Source organism: Sminthopsis crassicaudata, chromosome 3, assembly GCF_048593235.1.
Source record: "Sminthopsis crassicaudata isolate SCR6 chromosome 3, ASM4859323v1, whole genome shotgun sequence".
NCBI lineage: Eukaryota > Metazoa > Chordata > Mammalia > Dasyuromorphia > Dasyuridae > Sminthopsis > Sminthopsis crassicaudata.
In genome coordinates, this window is record NC_133619.1 from 252,536,960 (window position 1) to 252,559,320 (window position 22,361).

The 22,361-nt window shown below is 33.1% G+C and overlaps 1 protein-coding gene across 2 annotated transcripts in view; it reads right to left on the reverse strand.

Annotated features, from left to right (window-relative positions):
- SAMSN1 (SAM domain, SH3 domain and nuclear localization signals 1) overlaps positions 1 to 22,361 on the reverse strand; it is a 178,521-nt gene that overhangs the window by 66,762 nt on the left and 89,398 nt on the right. Inside the window, exon 1 of one of the 2 annotated variants that reach the window (XM_074300438.1) lies at positions 1,516 to 1,636. The exons of the other annotated variant lie outside the window; for it this stretch is intronic. The gene's annotated coding sequence lies outside the window, so the exon portion shown is untranslated. Of the gene's footprint in view, positions 1 to 1,515; positions 1,637 to 22,361 lie in introns of those variants that run through there. 2 annotated transcript variants of the gene reach the window in all.

Genomic DNA, 22,361 nt, shown 5'->3' on the forward strand with positions numbered 1-22,361 from the left:
ATTTTCTTGAATCACATTTTGAGTTCTTCATGTGAAAAAAATGCAAGAAGTAATTGAGAAAATTCAGTGGAGCAGGATAGAAGATTAGTATAATATCTTCTATATGGCAAAAATGTATGTTACATTTTTTTTTATCATCTAAATATTAATGTCTTATAAGAAAATTTCAGTTGCCTGACTGTACTTCTTAGAAAAGAATTCATTATACAGGCTTTCAAATTTTAGGGAAAAAAAAATGGAAAAAGAGAGTATTTTTTCTAGATACAAACATGTAAACCTAGAAGTACTTTCACCTTACCTAATACATGAAATACTATACCACATGGAGTATGCCAGAATGCCCACATGCCAGCTTTCTAGAAACTTGACAAAAATTTCTAAAGCATATACATTTCTAAAATGCCTTAAATTTCTAAAGCATATAAAACCAATTTAGGAGAAGGAAGTAATAGAATATTTGAGCTATCTGTCATTCAATCTTTTTAGCCTCTTTAATAATAGCTTTATCTCTGGTGTGCAATTTGCATTAATAAGGAGCAAAAGGAAAAACTGCCTTCCCTAATATATAACTGAATATAATTTTACTATATAGTTATAATATGTAATATTGTATGTATAATTCACATTATATATATATACTTATATATATATACACACATATAAATATATAAAATTCACATTATATATAACTGAATAAACACATACATACTGGGATTAAAGTTAATAATTGATATTAAAGTTCTCATTGTACATAAGGATCATTCAGTAAGTTCTCTATATCAATAAGAAATAGGGAACTGAAATGTTCCTTAGACACAGTTATACTTTGAGAAGTATTATGACAGTAGTATATGACACCTTGGAATTCCTAGCTCAAAATATTTAATTTTTTTCTAATTGTTTTACCTGACAACTTTAAATATACAGTATCATGAAGAAAACATATTATCTACTTCTACACACACACACACACACACACACACACACACACACACACACACACATAACCCTTGCTCAAGGATGTGGTCACTGTGTGACAAAACTTCCCAGTACTAAGTTCAGCCTCTGATTACCAAAGAAAGTATTTATGCCATCAGTGGTTTTAGCTATCGTTGATCTTTGTCATATGCTGCAGTTACATTTGAATACCTTGTCTACTTTCAGTCAATAGCAAGGGGAAGTTAAATTACTAGGGAAATACCATTCTGTCTTTATTTAAATGTAGTTATATACATCTAAATATTTTAAAAACTTCACTGAATTATGTTTAAACATTATGATTAGTTTAATAGCTTTTGTCCTCTGTACTGTATTTTGCTGCATTATATAGAGATCTCAATTCCATTCTATAATAATTTGTTAAGCCTCTGCTTTGTGCCAGGAACTTGTGCTAGTCGGGGCACATAAAGACAAAAATGAAACCTAAACTGAAGCAGGGGAGGGAAGGGAATAGCATATAGAAAAATAGGTCAATAGATAATAACAAGAAAAAGCTAAAATTTGTGTAGTACTCACTATGTTCCAGGCACTGTGTAAAGCATTTATTATTTCATTTGATCTTCACAACAACGCTGGGAGGTAGCTGTTATTATTAAATCCATTTTTCAGATGAAGAAAGGCAAAAGAGAAGTTATGTGACTTACCCAGCATCACACAGCTATAAGTATACAAGAGTATATTTAAACTTAGGTCTTCCTGTCTGCAAGACAAATGCTCTTTTTATTCTGCCACCTATCTGCTAAATAGATATCTAGATAAATAGGTAGGATATATATAAACACTAAGATATGAAAATGACACTACACTTAGACCTCTTAGAATATAATATGTATGTATGTGTATAGATCTATACAGTTATAATTATATATGTGTCTATGGCTATGTATGTATTTACTTATCTATGTACATGTTTTCTCTCAGTAGAATGTGCCTTTGCTTCTTTGCATATATGTTAGTTTCTTTTGATTTAATTGGTGTGGAAAATTACCAGTACTAAACTCTTTCTCAATCTTGAGAGTTTTCTGGGATATTCAGAGATTGAATTATTTGCTCAATATAACATAGATAATCTGTTTTATAAATTAAGATTTGAACATGTCATTTCTTTTTTGATACAGTGTATGCAAAATACATTAAAGAGTCATTTTGAACAGATTAGTGATAGGATGAGAAGATCACAAACAATTGGAAGGATCCAAATAAAAGACTGATGCAAGAAGTAGCATTAGCACTAACCCTGGAAGACATTCTAATTCTTTTCTCTGAATCCAGCTTCATTTCTACATCTCCATCTACCTCACATACATCTTTCTCTGCATGTCTCATAAGCATCTCAAATGAACATATCTAAAACTTTTCTATTTCTGTTGAAGATAATACCATTCTTCCACTTATTAAGATCTATAACCCAAGGCCATTCTTTATCCTTCTCTCTCACTTAGCTCTATCCATAACCAATTGTAAAGTCATATAGATTCTGTCTCCCTAACATCTCTATGTTCTTTTCTCTTTTTACACAATGAAATTGTCATAATTCAAGTCTTATCACCTTTTCATTTTTGTGAACAGAAGCAACATTTTGTTTTAAGTATTTTCAAAGTTTTTTGTTTTCAAAACATATGCATAGTTTTCAACATTCATCCTTGCAAAACCTTGTGTTCCAAATTTTTTTCTCTCTCCCTTCCTCCCACCCCCTAGATAGAAAGTAACCCTATATGTTAAATATGTGCAGTCCTTCTATACATATTTCCACAATTATCATACTGCACAAGAAAAATCTGATCAAAAAGGAAAAGAAAAATGAGAAAGAAAACAAAATATAAGCAAATAACAACAAGAAAGTGAAAATACTATCCTGTGATCCACACTCAATCCCCACAGACCTCTCTATAGGTGCAGATGGCTCTCTTCATTACAAAATCATTGAAACTGGTCTGAATTACCTTGTTGTTGAAAAGAACAATGTCCATCAGAATTGATCATTATAAAATCTTATTGTTACTGTGTACAATGTTCTCTTGTACCTACTCCACTTAGTATCAGTTTATGTAAGTCTCTCCAGGCCTTTTAAAAATCATTCTGCTGATTGTTTCTTTCAGAACAATAGTATTCCATAATATTCATATACCATAACTTATTCAGTCATTTTCTAATTGATGGGCATCCATTCAGTTTCCAATTCCTTGCCATTACAAAAAGGGCTGCTACAAATATTTTTTGAACATTTGGGTCCTTTTCTTTTTTCTTTCTTTCTTTCTTTTTTTTTTTTTTTTTTTTGATAATCTCTATAATCTAGAGACACTGCTGCCTCAAAAGGTATGCACAATTTGATAGCCCTTTGAGCATAGTTCCATATTGCTCTACAGAATGATTGAATCAGTTCAAAACTTCACCAGCAATGTGTTAGTATTCCCGTTTTCCCCACATCCCCTTCAACATTCATCATTATCTTTTCTTGTCACCTTAGTCAATCTGAGAGATATATAATAGCAATTTGCATTTCTCTGATCAATAGTGATTTAGAGAATTTTTCATATGACAAGAAATGATTTTAATTTCTTCATCTGCAAATTGTCTGTTCATATACTTTAACCATTTATCAGTTAGAGAATGGTTTATATTCATATAAATTGGAGTAAATTCTCTCTATATTTTAGAAATGAGGTCTTTATCAGAACCCATGGATGTGAAATGTTTATTTTCCTAGTTTACTGCTTCCATTCTTATCTTGTCTGCATTGGTTTTGTTTGTACAAAAACTTTTTAACTTAATATAATCAAGATTATCCATTTTGATTCCATAATGTATTCTAGTTCTTTGGCCACAAATTCCTTCCTTCTCCACAGATCTGAGTCCTTTGTTCTTCTAACTCTGTGTATTACTCTTTATGTCTAAATCATGAACCCATTTCTACTTTACTTTGGCATAGGGTGTTAGGTATGGGTTAATGCCTAGCTTCTGCCATATTAATTTCCAATTTCCCCAGCTATTTTTGTCAAATAGTGAGTTCTTATTGCAAAAGCTGGTGTTTTGGGGTTTATCAAACACTAGATTACTATAGTCTATTACTACAGTCTATATGGACTATTGCATCTTGTGAACTTAATCTATTCCACTGATCAACTATTTTTTTTATCACCTTTACATCTTATCTATTGTTTTGTTTTCCTCTCCCCCCACTCCTCCACACTACTTCCAAATTGATATTCCCAAAGCAGAATTATGACTTTATCTCCTATCTCTCCAAAAAATTTCTACATCTATTGCCTCTAGAATAAAATTCAAATTCCATTGCCTAAACTCCAGCCTACTTTTACATGTGCATTACACATACAGATTAGCAGACTGGGTCAGACTATGATAGACACAGATTGTGAAGGGGACAATAAAGACTTTGGACTCTATTCTTATCCATTCTCATGGTGTCTATCCTGTTGAGACCAAGGCCCTTCTGGAGGACCTCCAGAAAGCTAGCCGGAACATTACAAATATGCTTTCTATGTATTTTGACTGCATTTTATCCAATGGTTTTCAAAGACTCTGATATTGACCATGGGCTTCTTTCTCCAAATATAAAGCCATTGATTGATTCATGATTCAATAGAGATAGTTAAGCTTTGATTACATTTTTTTTATACCTCAGATTGATTGGTTCAGGGAAAGTATTCTCACCTGAAAAAGGGATGAGTTTATATCTTGTTGCTTCTTTTAGTGGGATGAGATGATTTTTGAGGGATTGACCTGAACATCCCCACCCTCTACAAATGTAAGCTCCCTAAAATCAAGCTGATATATCTTTGTTTTTGTACTTAGAAGAATACATGAATCACTAATGCTCATCTTGGTAGGTAATTGATTAATTCTTATTGAATTGAGGTGTCCAAGGAAAAGAGGAAAAACATTTCAAGCATAGGTAATAAAATGGAGATGGGAGGTGAATTACCATGCATAAAGAAAGCAATCAGGAGAGACTGATTAAAATATAAAGTATTGGAAAACATTGTCAAATCATTTTAGACAGATAGTTTGGAAACATATTGTTAAATGGGGCTCATGTTGTTAAATGGAAGAATTTGTGTTACTAACAGTACATATTTATACTATACTAAATATATTTAAATTGAAATCTAATATTCTTGCTAAAAGAATGGAAAAATGTGTCTGAACAAAAAATTCTTGCTTAATAATATAGCATTAATTCTTAGAACAATTTTTTCCTCAAACTTTTAACATTTAATGTTATTCTCAAAGCATTTCAGTATTTGTCCCCATTTTCTGAATGGAAGACAAAAAACAAAAACAAAAACAAAAACAAAAAAAAAAACTTGCTTAAAGCCACATATTGGCAGATTTTGGTGGGGAAGCCTTGGGGGGTGAACTCTAAAAAACTCTCCTCTGGGAGAGACCCACCTCAGGGAATAAAGATAAATAGCTGTTGTCTAGGTTATCTTTGTGGTGACTAGCTACACCCTCTATTGAGTTGAAAATTTGTCCAGGACCATTCCTACTTAGCTGGAACTTAAGTGGTCTCATTTAGCTGGAAATCTAGGCCTGGGGATAGTGACAACATTGAAGAAATCTCATTCAATTGAAACCCCAATCTCAGATTCCTTATAAAAGGACAATTTTAAACTCATATCTTTGCAAAATTCCAAAGTAGGAATATGTATGTCAAGGGACTTTTCTTGGCACAGCTGGCTACCAGCACTCCTGCCTGCTGTGAAGAGACCTTCTTCTCAGTGATAACCTTTTGTTATTTCTCTGCCAGGACTTTATCACTAAGAAGTCTGCCTTCCTAGCAAAGCTGGCTTCTCAATGTGCCAACAGAATAACTTCCCTTTTGCCATTCAAACTTTTTAGGTTTGTAAATTCTTTCACATTGGACCTGTATGGAGCAGAGGATTCCCACAGCTCTGCACTGCCACTAACCGCATCATCCCATTCTGTAGACTATTGGAAGATGAATCAAAAACAATTGGATTTAATCAAATTAATTATGGAGGAATGCTATCATTGAATCAATTAAGCAATGAGACTCTAGATTTGTTAGAAAATAAAATACTGTATCCTTCCACCAGATACAAATAAGAATTGCACCATTTAAAATTTTGAATCTCTGTTATTTTCACTCAGATAATCAGGGATACCTGTGGACTTACCAAGATTTAGTTATTTTATAAGACTTTATCTTTGAAAGGCAAAATAGCTTCCAAATAAAAGGAATAGCTTTTGAAATGGGGAACTATTTGTTCCTGTTCTAATTTTTTAGAGGGGTAAGGTTATGGTGGTGGAGTGGTTTCTGGGCCTCTGATTTCATTGGTATAGAATACTAGCCAGCCCATATTCTACAATCTATTGTAAGAATTTCTTTGTTTCTCTCATATTATTTTAATTTATGTTTAACTAGTAATAAAAATAATACTTTAAATTGAACCCTTTAAAAAAATATTTTGACATATGTTAATTGAAATTAATTCCCCAAACATACTAATAAAAAAATGGTAGTCCTGGGACTGGAATTCAGATATTCTAAATACAGTATTCATCTCAATGTTTATAAAAATAACTTACATTTTTATTTGATATCTTATTTGATACACAAATTTAAAATCAGAATGCAAGCCAACTTATCCTAATTCTTTTGGTGGGATGTTATGCTGTATTCTCTTCTTAGCTAACTTTTGTCTGTCTTTGCACTGTAAGATTGTCATTTATCCAAAATATTTAAAAATTGTTTTTATGTTAATGTTTCATTTTTCTACCCTCTAGTATTATGCCCTTCTTTGTAGGACACATTACTCTTGGTTTTTGGCCTACATCCTTTATCTTTTGTAATTTTTTATTTTATTTTATAGAATTTTTGTTGTTGTTCCTGAAAGTAGATGTGATGTGGTTAGTGGTAGTGCAGAGAGTTGTAGGAATGCCTTCTTTGGTTGGAGACTCAAGTCCAATGTGAAAGAATTCACAAACCCGAAAAGTCTGACTGGCAAAAGGAAAGTTTATTGGCACTGAGAAGATAACTTTGTTAAGAAGACTGACTCCTCAGTTAAAGAGGTCCTGACAGAAAAATAACAAGAGGTTATCACTGAGAAGAAGGTATTTTAACAGTGGGCAGGAGTCCTAGTAGGCAACTGTGCCAAGAAGAGAGATCCCTTGGCAAAGCATACTACTTCAAACGTCTGCAAAGATGAGTTAAAATTGTCTTTTTATAAGAAATCTGAGACATTTCAATTGAATGAGATTCCTTCAATGTTGGGGCAGCTAGGTGGCACAGTGGATAGAGCACCAGTCCTGAAGTCAGAAGGACCTGAGTTCAAATTTGAACTCAGACACTTAACACTTCCTATCTGTGTGACCCTGAGTAAGTCACTTAACCTCAATTGCCTCAAGGGAAAAAAAAGAAAAGAAAAGAGATTCCTTCAATGTTATCACTGCCCCCAGGGCTAAATTTCCAGTTGAAAGAAACCACTTAATTTATATCAGGTCCAGATCTCTAGCTGAATGAGATCACTTAAGTTGGAGCTAAGTAAGGAGTGGTCCTGGGCTAATCTTTTTATTTTTTTACAAAAATTTTATGCATAGGTAATTTTCCAGCATTTGCAAAACCTTTTGTTTCAACTTTTCCCCTCCTTCCCTTCCCCCAGATGGCAGGTAGACCAATACTTGTTAAATGTGTTAAAGTATAAGTTAAATACAATATATGTATACATGTCCAAACAGTTGTTTTGCTGTACAAAAAGAATCAGACTTTGAAACAATTAGCCTGTGAAGGAAATAAAAAATGTAGGCAGACAAAAATATAGGGATTGGGAATTCTTTCACTGGGTGTAGCTGGTTCAGTTCATTACTGCTCTCTTGGAACTGATTTGTCTCATCTCATTGTTGGAGAGGGCCTCATCCATCAGAATTGATTATCATATAGTATTGTTGTTGTATATATAATGATCTCCTGGTCCTGCTCATTTCACTCAGCATCAGTTCATATAAGTCTCTCCAGGACTTTCTGAAATCATCCTGTTGGCCATTTCTTACAGAACAATAATATTCTATAATATTCATATACCACAATTTATTCAGTCATTCTCCAATTGGTGGGTGTCCACTCAGTTTCCAGTTTCTGGCCACCACAAAGAGAGCTGTCACAAACATTCTTGCACATACAGGTCCCTTTCCCTTCTTTAAGATCTCTTTGGGATATAAGCGTCCTGGTCTAATCTTAATGAAACTACTTAACCACTATGAAGGACAGGTCTCTGTCAGTGGAGAGTTTCAGAGTTTGCTTCAAAAGTCAAGGAGGACAATTTCAGGGTTCACCCCCATTATTTCCCTCCTTTAAGCAGTAAGGAGGGAAATTAATTTGGGGTAAAGAGGCAAAGGTCTCTTCTTCTGTAATTGCTTCAAGCTGGCAACAGTTATAGAGAAGTCCCTGAATTCACTGGGGGTTCATGCCAAGAGAGGAGGTGTGAGATCTGAAAACGGCAGCAAGACATCTAAGGGATGCTGTGTGTTCCAATCAGTCATCCCATGATCTCCAGGCTGGAGGAGCAGTTGAAAAATCATAGCTTGAAGCCTAGAGAAAATAGATCTCAGGAGCAGATTAAAAGTGGGGTATCATCCAGAGTTGAGATGGTGAAGCTTGGGAACAGGGCCTTTTGCAAAAAATGCATCAGGTCTCATCTGTGGGCTACCTTAAGAATGCTGATAGCCCACCCAAAATGCTGAACACCTCCACTGCCCACAGAGCTCCCTAGCTAAAAGGCTGAGAAGTTAACTACAGGCTCCTTCTCTCTAGAAAGCTAAGGAGTTCATTGCAGGCAGGAGCATAGAATGCTAATCAAGAAAGAAGGAGAGAAAAAGCCAGGAGCAAAAAAGTTCTCATTCTTAGTAAAAGTGTTAATAAAACCCAAAGCAGTTTCATTGGCCAGCTAGTTGATTGTGGCAGTAAGGTTGGAAAGATGTTCTAAGTACCTCATCCAGGGGACTAGCATTGCTGTGCCTTTCTTTAAGAACCAAAGAACATTTCCTCAAAATTCCCATTTTTTTCTCCTTGAAGGGGTGGGGGTTATATTTGAGGTGCTAGCATTGCATACATTGAAAGGGGAACTTAAGTAGCCTAGAGTGCAAGACCGATAGTTCACCCCAAAAGTCTAGGAGGACAGTTTCAGAGTTCACCCCCATCAAATGAACTTTGGTTTCTTGATATTAGGGCTTCTTTTCCCCAGCCATCTTTCCCCATGACTTTTTGAAATTTTTTTTTTAAACAGAAATCTTTAGATTATTACTATGACATTCTGGATATTTTACACTTGTATTATCTTACAGGAAGTGATGGTAGGTGCTTATATTTGGATTAGGCCATTGGTTATAATAGATATAGGCAATTTTCTTTTTTATGATTCTTGAAATATTGCCTCTAAATTTCTGATTTCCTCAGTGGTCCTCAAACTTGTTAAGTAGGGGGCCAGTTCACTGTCCCTCAGACTGTTGGAGGGCCGGACATAGTAAAAACAAAAGCTCATACTCTGTCTCTGCCCCTCAGCCCATTTGCCAATACCTGGCGGGCTGCATAAATGTATTCAGCGGGCTGCGTCTGACCCACAAGCCGTAGTTTGAGAACTCCTGATAATAGGTATTTCAATATAGGTTTTTTTTTGCTTCTAAAAATATTTTTATTTTGGTGTAATATTTCTTGTTCCATAAAATAATTAAGTTCTAATGCCTCATTCTGTTTTTCAGAGCATCCATTATTTGAGTAAGGTTTTCCACTCTCCATTTTAAGAATCTTATTGGCCTTCTTTTTTAACTCCTCTCTCCACCTATATTGGTAATTTAATTTTTTTAAAAAAAATTTCTGTTTCATTTCTTCTTTCTTATATAATCATCTGATCAAGTCATTATTTTCTCTTAGGTTCTACTTAAAGTTATGGAGTTTCTTCTTTATTCTGGGTTTAACTCTTGGGCTTTTTTTCTCAGTCTATGTTATTTCTTCAATATGTTTGTTTTGTTTATTCATATCTATCTCCAATCTACCTCCTTTTAAAAAATTTAGTATTTTCCCCCAGTTACTTGGAAAAACAATTTTTAACATTTTTCATTTGAGTGCCAAATTCTCTCCCTTCCTCTCTAATCAGGACCTCTCATTGTTCCATACAAGTTATTCATGTATAATCATGCAAAACATTTCCATGTTAGTGATATCGTCTAAGAAAACATAAAGCCTTCAAAACCCCTCAAAATAAAGTGAAAAAAAAAAATGATGTGTCAATCAGCATTCAGACACCCTCATTGTTTTGCCCAGAATAGCTTACAATATTTATGTTACTTTCTATACAGTACATTGCAATTTACATCATTCATGGAAGTCTTTCAAGATTTTTCTGAGAGCATCCCACTAGTCATTTCTTATAGTATAATAGTATTACATAATAATCCCATAGCACAATTTGTTCAGCTGTTCCCCAATTGATGAGTTTCCCCTGAATTTCCCATTCATTTTTTTCTGAGGCAATTGAGGTTAAGTGACTTGCCCAGGGTCACACAGCTAGGAAATGTTAAGTGTCTGAGGTCAGATTTGAATTCAGGTCCTCCTGACTTCATAACTGGTGCTCTATCCACTGTGCCACTTAGCTGCCTCATTTCCCATTCTTTGCCATCAGAAAAGAGCTGCTATAGATATTTTTGTGTATATATGGTTATTATATATACATATATATATGTGTATGTATATAATGAATTATATACATATAATAATAAAAAATTATATATAAATTATATAGTTATATATAAATTAAATTAAATAATTATATAAATAAATAGTATTATTATATAAATAAAAGTTTATTTGTTTGGTTTTTTTTTTTTGTCTCTTGGGATGCAGATCTAGCTGCTAGGTCAAAGAGAATATGTGGTTTTATTGCCCTTTGGGCATAGTTCCAAATTGTTTCATATCTTTTGATTATTGATCAATTAGAGAAAGGTTTTTTAGTTTTATAAATTTGACTCAGTTCCCAATTTGTTTGAGAAATGAGATCTTTATCAGAGAAATTTGCTTCAATTTATTTTTTTCACAATTATTCTGGCTAACTTTTATTTTACTTATTCTATTGTCTCTCTGTTTTCATTCAGTCCTTTCTCAAAAACACTTTCTTTCAGACTATATCCTCCCCCTCCCCATTTTGCTCTCCCTTCTATCACTCTCCACCTTCTCTAATTCCCTTTTCCTCCCATTTTGCTTTAGGATAAAATAGATTTATATGTCCAATTGAGTGTATATTTTATTTTCTCTTTGAGCCAATTGCATTGAACTCTTCCTCATCTCCTCCTCTCTTTCTGGCTTTCTGGCTGCTTATAATATTTTCTTCTTGATCTGGGAGCTCTGGAATTTGGCTAAATATTCCTGGGAATTTTTATTTTGGAATATGTTTCAGGAAATGATCAGTGTATTCTTTCAACAACATTTTACTCTGGGTCTGGGACATCAGAAGCATTTTCCTTGATAATTTCTTGAAAGATGTACAGGCTCTTTTTTTTTTGATTGTGGCTTTGAGGTAGTCCAGTGATTAAATTATTTCTTCTGAATCTAATTTCCAGGTTACATATTTTTTTCAATGAGAGATTTCACATTGTCTTCTATTATTTTTTCATTTTTTTGGCTTTGTTTTATTATCTCTTAAAATTTTATAAAGTCATTAGCTCCCATTTGCTCATTTTTAATTTTTAAGGAATTATTTTTTTCAGTGAGCTTTTGTACCTCTTTTTCCATTTGGAAGGAGCTCAAGTCAGAAAGGACTATTTTTTACTTAAAAGAATAGCAAACCCTAATTTATACTTTTAAAAAATTAAAACCACCAATGGGCTACTCTCAGTTCTGAACCCTAACTATTTTCAAAAGGAACAACTTCAATTATAACTAAGTAAAAACTTTAAAGCTTCATGTCTGTTACCTTCTCTTCATATTCAATATTACCAAATAAACTGGGGAAAATTCATTCATTAGATATTTCCTGAAGAACCTTCCTTTATAATTGCTTTTTTTCTTATTATTTCCTTTATATTCTAAACTTTTGTTCCTATAACTTTATTTTTTATTCATTCTTTCTCAAATCCTATAAAGTATCCTCTTCAAAATTTGATCACTTTTAAATGAATACGTAAATACATAAACTAGTTTCATTGATATACTTCAAAAGTAATGTAAAGAAATGGTCCAAAATTAGCAGTGAAGTTTTCTCAGTTATTTAAATATTTTCTTAATTTTTATCAGGTGTTTTAGAATGGTATTTGTGTAAATATTACTTTCATCTGTGAGATAATTTCCAAATATTTTGTGCAATCATAATTATTTGAAGTGAAATTTCTCTTATCATCATGTTATTTATACACATACACACGCAACACAACACATATATGTATATGTATGTTTCCTAATATTTTGCTAGAGCTGTTAATCATCTCAATTAGTTTCTTTAATGATTCTCTGTTTTTTCCAAATATGCTGTAATACTTTCTGCAAATAACGATTCTTTACCCATGTTTAAGAATTTAATATTTGGTCTTATTTCAATGACAAAAATTTCTAAAACTAAAACACTGAAAATAATAGTGGGAAGAGAAACCATCCTTGTTTTCCCTCTATTTATATTGGAAAGGCTTCTAGTGTTTTGCTCTTGAGAATAATGCTTGCATATATATATTTGCTGCTTTTGACCATGTTAAATAAAGAAGAGAATAAATCTTCCCACCTAATTAGTTAGGGGAAAACATTAGAAAAAACCCCAACAATAATACATTACAGTCCCTTCTCCTTTCTGAAAAAGCCATCATAATAAAACTAATGTTCTGTCATGTCCTGCTCTTAAGACCCCATAACTTTTTTTTTTTTTGGCAAAGATACTGGATGATTTTCCATTTCTTTCTCCTGCTCATTTTACAGATGAGGAAACAGAGACAAATAGATATAAATTTTTACTTGCTAAGGGTCATAGAGCTAATAAATGTTTGAGTTAAAAATTGAACTCAGGTATTCCTGACTTCAGGTCTGGCACTCTATCCATTAAGCCAACTAGATTACCTCTAGAAATATGTGGAAGAGAACAAAAATTAGAGCTCCTAGGCTTTCTATTTTCCTCCACTATTTGGGAAGACATTTTGTCCATGTGATAGAGAATGTCAGGTATTTGAAGTTTATAGTGGGTCTCCAAATGTAAGGTGGTAGTAATGACCCAGAGCAGACCTAGCAATGTCAGAGTTATTGCACAGATCACAATACCTCTAGTTATAGTTTTATTTTTCTAAAGTGATATGGAATCACTGAGCAAGAGTAGTTTTAGGAACATCAAGGACATAGAATGATCACAGTAAATGATTCATTATACATCAGACTATATATAGTAAAGAAGCTAAGAGGCTATAAGACTCTTTCTTACATACAACTTGTCTTAGGAGCCAAGTTAACGTTGGGTCTCTAAAATTATTCAATAATTCTTAGTTATCAAAATCTTCCCTTTCCTGGGATTCCATTGCAGGATGGCATCAAATTGTTGCCTTATTAGAAGTTTCTGCTGAAGTTCTACTTCCTTCTTTCCTAAAGACTTGATAAAAACTGTTCCTCACCTTTATTCAGAAAGAATTACTACCAAGAGGGCAAAAGGACCTCTTTTCTTCAGTATAAATTCCACGTTACATATTGTGCAGTTTCACCTCCCTTAGGTCATGAGAAAGCAGGGCATCCACCTGCCACCTCACCACACCAATCTCACTTTATGATTCCCCAAACACTCTATATGATTGAGTTGTCTGCACCCTCCTAGGGTCAAAAAGAGACCTGAGCCATTTCTCTAGAGAACAAGGAGCCCTCTGAGAGTATGGGGACCTTGAGGTACATATGACTCTATGGTATGAGTGAAATAAAATAAGTAAAATAAGTAAAATAAATAAAATAAAGTAAAACTTGAAAAGGTCAATTGGAACTATATCTATATTTACCAGACAGGTCTTCTAAAGACTAACCTTAAGAAACTGCTGGAATGGAAAGCTCTGAAGTCATTCTTCAGGATACTGTTGATTTCTTAAAAGACATAGCCTTTAGGAGGTAGGGCACTTAATCAAGTTAGTTAGGAGCAGAAAGACAAAGCTGATATTTCAAAAACCCTTCCCAAAGTTTAATAATGCCAACTGTCTAAAATAGAGGTGGAAAACTCAGTAGATTTTTTAACAGCCCCTATTTCAGACTTTCTTTGAAGTGAAATAATTCCCTTTATCAGGTGTCATTGTGCAAATAATTGCATAAGAAATAGCTTTTTTATAGCTTTAATGACTGTTACTATGGACACATATTTGTTTTTAAATTTCAATGATAGAAACTGAAATAGATATTAATAAATAATACTACTTAATAATGATATTAACAAAGCAACAATTAGCATTTATGTAGTACTTATTAAACTATACATAGTGAGGCACTGTGCTTTACATTTTAAGATTATTATCCTAATAAATCCTCACGATAGTCTTTGAAGGTAGGTGTTATTATTATCCCAATTTTGTAGATGAGAAAACTAAATAGGGATTAAGTGACTTTCCCAAATCATGAAACTAGTAAGGGTATGAAGTTGAATTTGGGCTCAGATGTTCCTTTCTCTGAAACCAATGAAGCAAAGGTAAATCTCGTCATGAAATGGTGGGAAGTTTTCATAAAATCATGAATGCACATATTTACTTTGGCCAGGCCAGAATGTCACTGATAGATACTGAAAATTCCTATAATTCCTATGTGGTGGGAGGCAGTAGCAGAATTCTGTCTGTCCTGTTCCAAAACAGACTCCCTATTCTATCCAGACTCTAGACCATTCCTTCAGACTCATGGTCAATATTCAACAAAAATTGTAAATAAAGATCTTGTCATCCTTTCCTTCAAAATTCTTACATGCCAACCATTCATCCCTTAATTCATTTCCATCCCTTAGAAAATATGCTACAGAAAAATGGCTGTTAAAGTTTCATATAATTTTCTCATAATAGGCAGAGCCAGACAAAATGACATTCCTTGAGAGCCAAGGCTTCATCAGTAGAGGCTCTTTGGCCCAGAATCAAGATGTTTTGGCTTGTACTATAAGCTTCTATCACTAATAAAGTTGAAACCTGTTCATGAATGTCTTTAACATCTTGAATATGCCAGAATATAGTAGACTCAGGAAAATATGAATTTAACTCTAGTCTCAGATATTCAATAATTGTGTGATCTCAGGCAAATGATTTAATCTCTATTTTCCTTAATCCACTATTGAAGGAAATGGTAAACCACTTTAGTATTTTTGCCAAGAAAACTCTCCATGGGTCATGAAGAGTTAAGACACAATTGAAAACCAAACAATAATAGATAAAGGGTAGATAATCCAGGAAGCCATAGGTTCCCTAATGGTTGCTTAGTCTGGTTACCCCCTTTACCTGCCAAAGGTTCCATTCAGCCTTACCTCTGAAGACAGAAAACACTAAAACCATGAGTCTCACTGGTTCATAAAGATCCAGGGGAGGATCATCTTCCTTAGTTCTTTTAAACTGTAGTCTATTCAAGGCTCACTTAAAACAGGCAGATTTGCTGGTAAATGGGCACCATCACAATAACTATGTGCAGATTATGATTTCTACAGAACTCCAAAACCCACTAAGTATTTGGGATTCCATTTGGGATCCCACTGTGTGGGAAACTGTGTTTTGAATCATATGGATTCTTTCCATCCCCTATATTTACCAAGTGGTCTGAAGCCTGGATTATCATAAAATCTGAAAATTACCTAATTGTATCTCAGCCTCTAATTTTTTCCTGAATGAGAATTCCTTTTACAGATTGCCCAACATGAGGCCATAGAGCTTATGTGTGAAGATGGAACTCATTTCCCTCTTGAATAACTCTTTTTGAGGAAAGTTTTTCCTTTAATCATGCTGAAATCTGCCTCTGCCATTTCAACCCATTACTCCTTAGTGGGCAAAGCAGAATAATTCTATCTCCTCTTTCCACATGATAGCTCTTCCAATACTGGACCACAGCTTTCATTTGTGCCCCAACTCATCTCTTCTCCAAATCAAAAGTATTAAGTTCTTTCAATTATTACCCATATGCCAGGAACTCAAGGCCTTTCCCCATCATATTAACCATTTTCTAGAGCACGTCCAGCTTATCAATGCGATTTCCGGAACAGAATGTGATATTTCAAATTTAAACCAATGCAGCTTAAAAATTGCATTAGCTTTTCTTGTTTGCCATATCACACTATTCATTCTATATTGTCATTATACTATAAATTTTTTTTCAGTCTTTATTTATAGTTCTTCCTTCTTCTACTTGAAAAGATAATGAATTAGATTATCATTTATCCACATAAAAATTCACTTTAACAGAATAAAATGAACCCAATATCAAGTCAAGAAATTTTTAAATTCTGTTTTTTTTCTAATATTCCATATGTGAACAACTTCAAAATGGAAGCACAAAAATACTGAAGGAAATGACATCTTAAAAAATAGAATACGCCAAATATTAAAAGACACACACACACACACACACACATCACAGAAGAGAACTCCTTAAAAAACAGAATTGCCTAAATGAGGAAAAAGATGTATCAAAATTCACAGAAGAGAAGAACTCTTTGACAAATAGAATTGGTCAAATGGTAAAAAATGTGCAAAAATTGACTGAAAAAAGTAAACATTAAAAAGAATGACTAAATGAAAGAGGTTTCTTTAAAATCTTATTGAAGAAAATAACTCCTTAAAAACCAGAATCAGGCAAATCATAATGACTTTATGAGACATCAAGATATAAAAACACAAAATTACAAAAATGGAAGAAAATGTAAAATATCTCATTGAAAAAACAATTAACCTGGAAAACAGATCCAGGAGAATTAACTTAAGAACTATTACAATACTTGAAAGCCATGATCCAAAAAAGATTCTAGATATAATTGCTCAAGAAATTATTAAGGAAAACTGCTCTGATATTCTAAAAGCACAGAGTAAAAAACAAACAAACAAACAAACAAAAAAAACAAAACAAAACAAAAAAAAAAAAAAACTTGAAGGAATTGCCAACTTCCTGAAAGAGATCCCCAAATGAAAACAACCAAAAATATTATAGCCAAATTCCAGAGGTCCCAAGCCAAGGTGAAAATATTGCAAGCCTCCCGGAAAAAAAAAAAAAAAAAAAAAGCAAAGCAAAACAATTCAGGTATTGTAAAGCCACAGTCAGGATAACACAAAATTGGAGAGCTTAGAATATGATAATCATGAGTGCAAAATAGCTAGGTTTAAAATAAAGAATAACTGACCAGCAAAAGTGAATTTATTCCTATAAGAGGGAAAATGGATATTTATGGACAAAAGATTTTCAGTCATTCCTGATGAAAAAGCCAAAATTGAAAAGAACATTTTACTTTCAAATACAAGACTCATAAGATGCATAAAAAAGGTAAACATGAAAGATAAATGATAAGGGATTCAATAAGGTTAAACTTTTTATATTCCTATGTTTATATTTCTAGCATAACTAGCAATCATGACCTCAGAAAAAGCAAAAAATAAAAAAATATCTAATTAAAAGAGTAAATCAAGAAAACTACATTTTGTTAAAAGAAACTATAGACAATGAAGCAATATCAGTATTAAATACATATGCACCAAATGGTGTAGTATCCAAATTACATTAAATTTAAAGTTTTACACAAACAAAACACATGCAAACAAAATCAGAAGAAACAGAAAACTTAGGTATGAGTAAGTTACAGCAAACTTCTTTGATAAATGCATCATTTCTCAAATATATTGAGAACTGATTCAAAGTTATTATAATACAAATCATTCCCCAATTGATAGTTAGGAGTTATGTGAATAGACAAGTTTCATATGAAACTTTTTATATTACTACTTATAATCATATAAAAAATACAATCAATTTGCTTTATCTTCCAAGGCTAGGTGAGCAAATGAATAGAGTGAGAATGACAGTTTAATTAATTTGCTTGTTATGGCATAGGTAATAGTATAAGAAAGTTGACTACACTTTTGGCAAAATTTTATTTCTATATATGAAGAATATACCATTGTAACAATTTATTGTGATACAAAGGCCAAGCAATTGCTCAAGTCGACAACCTATTGGCAGCGAATGAATTTGTACTGCAGATATTTCGATTTAATTCTAACTCATTTGGGTTTTAAGTAATAAAGACTCTTCTATCTCAGATGAACCAAATTAATTTACAGTAAATAAAGCCATCAAATCTACTAATTGCAGATTTTTAAGGGAAACTACATTATAGAAGCCAAGTGTTCACATCATTGGAGTATAAAAATTTCTCGGTCATTGTTTTCTGTTTCGCCAGAAACAGAACATCAGTGAATTTAATTTACTTATAAGACATCTATAAGGATGTTAATTTTCTATGTTTTCTTTACTAATTTTATTTCTGACTTCACATATTTGACAAACACATTTCATCTGTCTTCTCATCCTGAAAGCTCTTAGATCCTGAAGCTCCCTTCTCCTGTGGATCTTTCCCAGAATTTCTGTTTTGAGGAAAGTTCCAAATCATCTGTAATTCATTCTTCTCCTGGCTCTGCTTCCTAGTCTCCAGACTTTGCCACTATTACTCAACTGCCTTCTCACCCTGTAAATTCTTGGATTACCTCTGACTTTCTCACTCTGGAAAATCCTTCCAACCTTCTCTCCAGGATTTGCTTCTCATTGAACAGTAAATGTCTTCTCGCCTACTTTTCAACTCCCTTTTGTATATGTAATCTTTCCCTGTTAGAATGTAAGGGCAAGAGCTATCTTTTGTTTTGCTCTTCTTTGTAACTCCAGTGCTTAGCATGTTGTCTGGAACTTAGTAAACACTATGTCTATTGAATTATCTGATGTCTTACTTACAGCCATTCCACTTCCAAGTTTGTAACTCTAGAAAGGGAATCAAGAGACAAAGTGGAGGAGAAAGAGCATTAAGCTCTCCGTAAGCCTCCCGAAACACCCCTTTTCTCACTATCTCAGATAAGAAACATGTCTCATATTTTGCTAACAAAATTGATGCCATTCACCAAGAGCTCTCTCTTTATCTCATTTCACTCATTAAACACATTTCATGATTGTAAATATTTCTCTCCTGACATAGCTGCCACATGGTACAAGCTTTTTTGGACTATTGCAATAATCGTTGACTGGTCCCCTTGCCTCAAGTGTCTTCCCATTTAATTGAATTCCCTATTTAACTAGCACAGTGATCTTTCCCAAGTACATATCTGACCATATCATTACCTCCAGGATCAATCAGTCAGCACTTATTAAATGCCAACTATGTGCTAGGTACTGTGTTAAGTATGAGGGATTAAAAAAAGCAAAAGAAAAATAAATAGGGGGTTAAGAAAATAGTTTCATTGGAAACTGAGTGGCTGCCCATCCAGTTGGAGAATGGCTGAATAAGTTATAGTATATGAATGTTGTGGAATATTATTGTTCTATAAGAAAGGATCAGCAAAAGCATTTCAGAGAGGCTAGGAGAGACATGCATGAACTGATGCTAAGTGAAGTGAGTAGAACCAGGAGAACATTGTACACAGCAACAGCAAGATTATCAGATGTTCAGTTCTGATGGATATGGCTCTTTTCCATTGCTAGACAATTCAGGGCAATTCCAATGGCCTTGTGATGAAGAGCACTATCTGCACCCAGAGAGAGGACTGTGGGGACTGAGTGTGGATCAAAATTACTTGTTGTTTGCTTGCATTTTGTTTTCTTTCTCATTTTTCCTCTTTTTGATCTGATTTTTCTTGTGCAACATGATTGTGGAAATATGTATAGAAGAATTGTACATGTTTAACATATGGGATTACTTGCCTTCTATAAAAGGAGGAAGGGAAGGAAAACAAAATTTGGAAGACACGATTTTGCAAAGGTTAATGTTGAAAATTATCTATGCGTATGTTTTGAAAATAAAAAGCCTTTATCCAAAAAAGAAAACACATAAAAAGGATAGTTTAGAAAATAGTGTATTTTATTTATAAGTACATATTTATAAAGCAAGGTATGGAAGAAGATTCATGATTTCATATGCCATAATTTACTTCTAAAGAAATCCTTATTATTGGGAATGTTTATTAAGTTCAGAATAAAATGATTTTTTTTTTTTAAAGAAAGAAAATGGTTTCAGAGAAAGAATCTGCATTTCTTAAAATAAAGGAATGAGAGACTATTGGCCAAGACAAAGTGAACCTAATAAGGACTGGTAAGACTTTATTTCCTAGAGTCTTGCAAAACTAATCAAATAACTTTGAACTGGAAAAGGAGAGAGAAAAATGACTATACACCCACATTCACATATTATCCACCAAAGTAAATTCCATAAACAACAGTTTTCCAACAGTTTTTAGAAATTTGAAAATCCTCCATCTGTTTCCTAAGAGAAATTTAGCCTGTTAACAGGTCTATTAGAATATTTCTTCATTCTTAGCCACCAAAATAACAAAGAAGTGGTACATAAGATTTTAGGTACTATAGTACCCACCAAATCAAAAATTCATCAAAAGCTTCTCATCAAATAAAATAATGCAGTAGGATTCACTCCTCTAGTAGCTACATGTTACCAATAATGAATTCCCTTAACATTTTCTCATACTTCAGGGATTGAACATTAATTAATTCTCAATTACCATCTTTGTTAACTATCTGTGGACATTGTTAAAGTATAGAAACACAGTTATAGAATGGCAGATCTATTTGAGAAATCCTGGCCAGTTTATCTAAATCCATACAACCAGGGAATGATCCAAGTTCCTAGTTTCCAATTCCCCTGTTCAATCCATTGATCCTGGAATGATGTTGACTCTGTAAATGTTATACATTAGCTTTTCAAAAAGAGTACACATACTATGGGGAACATGCCAACAAAACCCAAAGAATATTGTTTTAACTGGAAATTATACCATTAATTGATACAGCTACTGAATTCCTGTTATGGCACTTAGAGATCTATTTATCAATGTGTGAGAATAATTTAATCTACTACACCCAGATCTCAGGAGGAGACTTTAGTACCCTCAAAATATTATGATCATGCCACAAATAATTATAGGTGTTAGCTCTTTTTTTAAAGGATGTAACTCACCTATGAAAATCAAATATTTTTTTAAATAGTAGCATCTTTAAAAACAAAAAGAATTCCAGTTTTTCAGTTGCTCCTTTGCTATAGTCTACAGTGGTTTTCATCAATAATTCCATATTTCTACTGAATACATTTTACAATAAGAAGTATCATATTCTAGAAGCTTTTTTTGTGGGTGACTTTGAAAGAGCCTCTTATGTTTTGAAAAATTCATCAGAATATCTTTGTACATTCTAGCTGTCTATGTATGGAGAAAAGAATATTATATCCTAAGTAGAAAATTTACGAATCTATTTCAATCACCATGAATGAAATGTGCTCTCATTTTTTATTGGGTGATAATATATATAAACTATCCATATCCATCCATTAACTTTTCAAAAATCAATACCAATTACCCATATCTTTGCATGGCTTAAAGTTAGTGTTTGTGAAAATAGTAAAATAGTAAGGTATGCATGGAATCCAGAGAGGCAAAAAAGACCTTTAGTTAGCTGATATCAATTACTTATACATCAGGCCACTATTGAATCATTATTGTAAAACTGAATAAGAGTCTTAAAAAGTAAGTTGTGGAAATCAAACAATGGTATCATAAAAGGATAATTTTTAATTCTTGGAAGTTAAGAGATTGGAATAGACCTCAAGACTCCTTTCTTTGCCTCTTTCTTTACAAATTATTGCATATTGTTGATTATATCTTTATCTATCCATTTTCTTGATTTTTTTTTTATCTTTTATATTCGGGTCATAGCAGGGTCCCTGGCCAATTAAAAGAAATCTTAAGGAAACTTTCTAAGACTCATCTACAGAAAGAAATATCCTTGCTATCTGCTATACAATAGAAGGGGGAAGTGATTTGGAAAATATATATTTCTCTCCAGGAGAGTGGGTTTAATGTCTAGAGCTTTATTATCTTTATTATTATCTTACCCCCCACTCACCATGCACCTGGACTCATATGAACTATATTTAATCTAGTGGCTAATTAGCCTTCTAGAGTAGGGTATTTTATTTCAACTTCTACGACTTGTTGAGTCTCCTATATCCCAAAATCTATTCCAGTAACAGCTTTAGTTTGAGAGTACTAGCAAAGCTGGACCCCCAAAGTAAATATAGTTTACTCTAGAGAAAGTATTTAATATATACATCCACAAGATTATAGATAGTAGAAGAAATTTTATCTCAGTGATGAATATACCAACCAAGTAT